This window comes from Sinocyclocheilus rhinocerous, unplaced genomic scaffold, assembly GCF_001515625.1.
Source record: "Sinocyclocheilus rhinocerous isolate Xijiao unplaced genomic scaffold, SAMN03320098_v1.1 scaffold419, whole genome shotgun sequence".
Classification (NCBI taxonomy): domain Eukaryota; kingdom Metazoa; phylum Chordata; class Actinopteri; order Cypriniformes; family Cyprinidae; genus Sinocyclocheilus; species Sinocyclocheilus rhinocerous.
In genome coordinates this window covers 1,700,905-1,706,858 of record NW_015653519.1, presented here as the reverse complement: position 1 = coordinate 1,706,858, position 5,954 = coordinate 1,700,905, and the positions used below count along the sequence as shown (strand labels likewise).

The 5,954-nt window shown below is 38.8% G+C and overlaps 1 protein-coding gene across 1 annotated transcript in view; it reads left to right on the top strand.

Annotated features, from left to right (window-relative positions):
* The first annotated feature begins 3,965 nt into the window (after positions 1–3,965).
* Positions 3,966–5,954, top strand: part of raraa (retinoic acid receptor, alpha a) — a 187,630-nt gene continuing 185,641 nt past the window's right edge. The window contains exon 1 of the mRNA XM_016522965.1: positions 3,966–4,155. The gene's annotated coding sequence lies outside the window, so the exon portion shown is untranslated. The remainder of the gene's footprint in view (positions 4,156–5,954) is intronic.

Sequence of the window (5,954 nt, the reverse complement as noted above, 5' to 3'; positions counted from 1 at the left end):
GTCCTGTCAAGGCTACGGAGGCCATTTATGAACTTTTATCCTGCTCTGAACCGGCCGAGGAGGCCATCTCTGAACTCTCGTCCTGTTCTGAACCAGCCATGGGGGTTGATTGTGAACTGTCTGTCACAGCCCAAAAACCTGCCTTTGAACCCCTAACCCTGCCTGTCATGAGCCCAGAAACTATAAATGCACCCCATGTCTTTCCCGTCAACCCTGTCACTGCCATAGAGACCATCCAGGAACTATCTGCTTGTTCTGTTTCCCCAAGTGAACTATCTGTCTTGCCAGTTTCAGTCAATGAGTCTGATATTGAACCATCTGTCTGTCCAGTTTCAATTAATGGATCTGAGTGTGAATTGTCTGTCTGTCCAGTTTCAGTCACTGAAATGTCTACCAGTCCAGTCTCAGTTAATACACCCAATTTTGAACTGTCAGCCTATCCCATATCAACCTATGAATCTGTTTGTGAACTGTCTTCCTGTCCAGTTTCAGTCAGTGAGCCTGTTTGTGAACTGTCTTCTTGTCCAGTTTCAGTCAATAAGCCAGATTTGGAACTGTCTGCCCATTCAGTTGTCACCAGGGAAAATAGCCTGTTTTCCTGTGTGAAGATCTTTGCCTGTGTATTACGGATTACCCCTTTTGTCAAGCACTCTGGATTCTGTTCGCCTATCGAAGACCCACGCTTGTCCTAGGATTACTCTTTATCTTGCCTGTGTTGTACCTGTTTGCCATTGTTTGACCCATGCCTGTTATATGACCACGTCTTGGAAATAATGCCTTGCATATGGATCCGCACGTCTCACGTCTCATTCGCCCCGTTACAATAGGAGGCAGGGGGATGCAAACAATGTAGTGGGTGTTTATTTGAAGGTGAAGTGGGATGTGATCTTTAAGGGCACTTGGAGCTTTTGATGTTGACTTAAGTCCGTTTGAGGGCAGAGTTTGTTGTGTTTAGTTAGATAATTCACCCAATATTAAAATTCTGTAATTTGCTTGTTTATCCACGTTAGTCCAAACCCGCATGACTTACTTTCTTTTTTGTGTGCAACACAAAAAAAGAGATATTGGACAGAATGACATTACCCTTCACTTTCATTGTATGGGGAAAAAATGCAATGGACATTAATGGTGAGCCTATGGAATCTTTGACAGTTGTGTACAGACCAACCAAAATATTTCTTAGTTTCACATAGCCAGACCTTTGACTATTGGCATAAAGTTAGATCCACTTTGCCGCATATTCTGCCTAAGAACCACCCACAACTGCCTAAACAACATGTTACGGCCAACATGTGTCATTTAACAGCAAGATATGTAGCAGAATATAATCTATTCTCAACCAACTTTGGAAATGGTTGGAAAGTCTTTCAGATGTATCTTTAAAAGGTTTCATGAAACTAACCTGACAACTGACAAACTGGCAAATTTAGTTATTTCTTGAATGTGCTTGTTGTTGCACCTCAGTACCTTGTAAACATGATTTTGTTTCCAAGCGGACTCAAAACATACACCCAAAAGTAACATTAACCCAGACAATTCAATTGGAGCTTGTAGTTTCTGTCATTTTTGTCTGCAATACATCAGTACATACATGCGTGCTCTCTTGGTTTCTAATGCCATCACAGACATGGGCTGTCCCGCTGATTGACAACAATGCATTTCAGGTTGCATCTGTCGGAATTGGACTGATTAAGAGTGCTATGCTGTCTTCTTTTCAAGGGTCAGGAGAGTTTGTCCATTCTAGGAAGAGGACAGTGAGGTGGACAGGGTTTCTTTTGGGCACCATTCTGATTTCAGACTGTCCATGATCCATGATACTGATACTTTATTTGTCCACTTGGCACCAACATGTTAGCTAAGATACCGAAAATGTTTTTCTTGGGAGGGTCACATCTCTGGCTGTGAGAAGCAGAAATGACGCTGTGTGGATGTTGATTTGATGGGCTAATGTTACTCCCAAAATATGCCTGGGCAAAGGCCTGGGGTAGAAACCATCCATCATGATATTAACAAGGGTGTTTAGAAACACCTGCTGTGATCATACCAGGTAACCAAAACTGGAGAAACCAGGATTCACTTCCTGTGCCACATTAATTACCCCGATATGCTGACATGAAGTACCACAACTTGGGATGACAAAGCCATAACATATTTGAGCTGGGAAATAAAAAATTATGATGACGACTGTTATGATTCCCAAGGTTTTTTTATGTTTTCCTGAATTATGTCCATGCACAGATGGAATCTGCAGATTGTTTTCATCCTGATTTTTGTGTGGGCCTGACTGTATCCATTGTAGCAACAACATTTTAGGTTGTCTATCTCCACTGTTTAAATTCCAGCAGTATGAATGTTTTTTAAGGCAGGCATGGGGCTCTTTAAGAGCTTATTTTGAGCATTGTGCGGAAGACACTTTACAATGTGTGAAAATGGGCTCATTTACAACGTGTTAAATCTGGAACATAACATCCCAAACTTCCTTTACGTCTGTGGTTTCCATTACAGTCAGTGCACGAATCAAAGTGATTAGACTAAACTAGACATTAAAGGCAAATATGCAACAGAACAATTAGTCAATGCAAGGTGACAGTAACTTCAAGGGCATGGTAGCTTATTTGGTTTCGTTGCAAGCACATTCAAACCAGAATTTTCACCACAAAAGCCTTTTTAGTCAATTAGATGTTTCTTTAAAGTAATATTATGTTTTAAGCCCAATATATTTCCACAACTCTGGTATTCTTGTATTTAGGGCTGATAATGTCTTATCTTTCACATGGAAAAATATGGCAAGAAGGAACACTGTTCAAAACCCATTTTGAACAGGTTGAAACGGGATTTTTATCAAGAAAGAAAAAATAAAGGACAAGACCTCATTTTATCCATCAGAAAATTACTGAATGATCAAATGTGTGTCGTACAAGAATAGATCCTGGTGGTTGGTGGGGAAAATTTTGACATCAGCTGAAAAGAAAATCATTTACGAGGCACAGGAAGATAGCATTTTATGTTTGGCAGACAGTTTATCTAAACTGACTTACATTGCATTCAAGGTATACGATTTTATCATTTTATTTATTCAATGTGATCACCTTGCCATTGCTAGAGCCATGCTCTACTCTGTGAACAGCAGACATCTTTTTATAAAATATGTATAATATGCATAGATGAATCCTGCACAATAAATCCAGGAACATCTACATATATAAAAAGCAAATTAAGTCAGCTTTGATTTTGTGTGTAATTTCAGCACCAAACGATTAACCAAATGCAACTGCAAAAAGAAAAATGACTACTTTCAAACTATTTTTCTGAACAACGCCTCTGTCTGCTATTGGTCGGCCAAACAGACAGATGACAGCTCATGCCATTAGTTGAGCAAAAATGTATGACTAGTCAAGATGGTAATAAAATGCATTTTATATAATATAATATAACATAATATAAACGGAAATTATATTGCTTACAGCAAGAAGTTCACATATTCATCATTGTCGATCAGCATCAGTGTCAACATACATACATACATACATACATACATATTATATGAAGTAGGCTGTCTACATGCAGCACCCACAACATCAAGCTCTGCTATAGCTACAGAATTTTTTTTTAAAGATAAAATTATAATACTTATAATTATACAAATATAATAATGATTTAATTGACAATAATACACATATAGGCTAGCCTAATGCACATAAAACATGAATTGACTATTCATGAAGAAACATTAACAAACATTTAATGCACATTGATATGCCCTAATGCATATATCATATAATAATGTCTATTAATGTAATTATTGAAAGTCAGGCTATGTTGTTATATCGGAAGCAAAGGCAGTGACAGCGACTATCAAAGATGGAGATGAGAGAGTTAACGGGACTTTGAGGAAACGGGGCGGGTTCATTCACTCGCGTTGGGTTTCACACACACACATAAAAGACACACAGCACACACGACTCTCCAATGGCCGCTGCCTCTTACGCGGTTCTTACTCAACTTTTACTAAAACACATCTGAAGGCTCTTAATGACGCGCTTATTGCTGTTTTCTTGAGCGGACAGGGAACTTTACTGCAGCATCGTGCTGATGAAACTGCGCGGAAGGAGTTGAGGCAGTGAGCGGCAGCGGGGGCGGAGTCAACAGGTTCAGGTATTTATTCAAGATCTTCATTTACTCTCTCACCTTCACTAAACAACTGCTGAAGATAACACATGCCAGAGATGTTTTATTTACCGATTAAATATGCAGCGTGACACTGCGAGATTAACTTTGTAAGTTGTTTTGCACGAATAGTCCCGATAGTGCTAATAATAGTATTGGCAGCGTCTCAAAGCCTATTGAACTACATAATGTACCTAGACATCATTCTGGGACATAGCCTACCGCTCATAAATGCAGCCTAGGAAGGCAGCTCTGTAGGTTTTGACAGTTATTGTTTATCATAACTTTGAGATTATTTAATTAGCTTACTTTAATATGCTGATAGCCTAGCTGTTGTTCTTACTGTCTTGGTTTTGAAGTGAACAGTCAGTCGCTCATCATTTCACTGCACGCTGAAATAGCCTACATGAGAAACACATTGTCGCTTTGACAGAGGGTATATCGCAAATGTTTAGAAACAGGAGAATGATAATTCTGGCAAAAAAAATATGCTATATTTATCGATTCTGTGTACTATTCAAACACTTTTTTTATTTCTTTTTAAATTCTATGGTGTTTGTATGGTAATGGTTGGATGGATAAATTATATTTTCAAAATGAATGCATATATATATATATATATATATATATATAAACTGTAAAAAAATACAGTGTTTTTGTCATTTACTTTTCGTTTACTAATTTGATTGATTGATTGATTGATTGATGGTAACCTTGGCACATGCCCTTCAATACTCAGATTAGTGGTGATCAATGTAGGTTTTTCCATTCCAATCTCATTAGAAAATACATAGCATTTTGCGAAGTGGTGATTCTGTATGAATTTGTACAATGTGATTTGATTTGTATGGAAACATGGGATTTTTAGGGGAAAAAAGTAAGCATGGAGGTCCAAGCCTAACCGCACCTCTAAATCTAACCATCAGTGGAGCATAAGCAGATCATATGAAAACACACGAATGAGATCGTAAAATTCATACAAATGAACCAATTCACATTACAAATTGCCATGACAATGTGTTGAATTTTTAATTGATTGATTCTTAAACATTTACATCTGGCCCTCCTAAACATTTGGTTACATCCTTGACAACAACAATTGGCAAATTCTTGGTGAAGAACTATAATCCCCTAATTCAGAAGATCCAAGAAGTTGCTGTTACTATATAAGCCAGAATCATGGCAAAGTTTTAAGCAAAACATCTGATTCATCTTTGAGCTGGATGATTTGCTTTGTAGCTTAGAACACATTAGCAAAAATAGATCCAGAACCAAGGCTACTGAGACAGTAACAGCAGTAACACTTTAGATTAGGGAACACATATTCAGTATTAACTTACAAGTTTTCCCTCAATAAACTCCTAATTTGCTGCTTATTGATAGCAAGTAAAGTAGTTGTTTTAGAATAAGGCATTAATACGTGCTTTTAAACAGCAATAGTACTAATAAACATTTCAGTCTGAATCCAACCCTTACGAAGATCTGAGATGACCGAACACCCGAGAAGAGATGATGCCAACCCCCCAGAAGACCTCAGATGATGCTAACCCTGGAACAACATAAAACTAGTAGCCTTTGGTGAGGTCCAACGTTGAGATATACCGGGCCCTTCCCAGACGGTCCAACAGCTCATCCACCCGAGGCATGGGGTATCCGTCAAACTCAGATACCTCGTTGAGGCGGCGGAAGTCATTGCAGAAGCGGAGGGTGCCGTCCGGTTTCGGGACCATCACGATTGGGCTGGACCACGGGCTGCGGGATGGTTCTATCACCCCCAACTTCAGCAT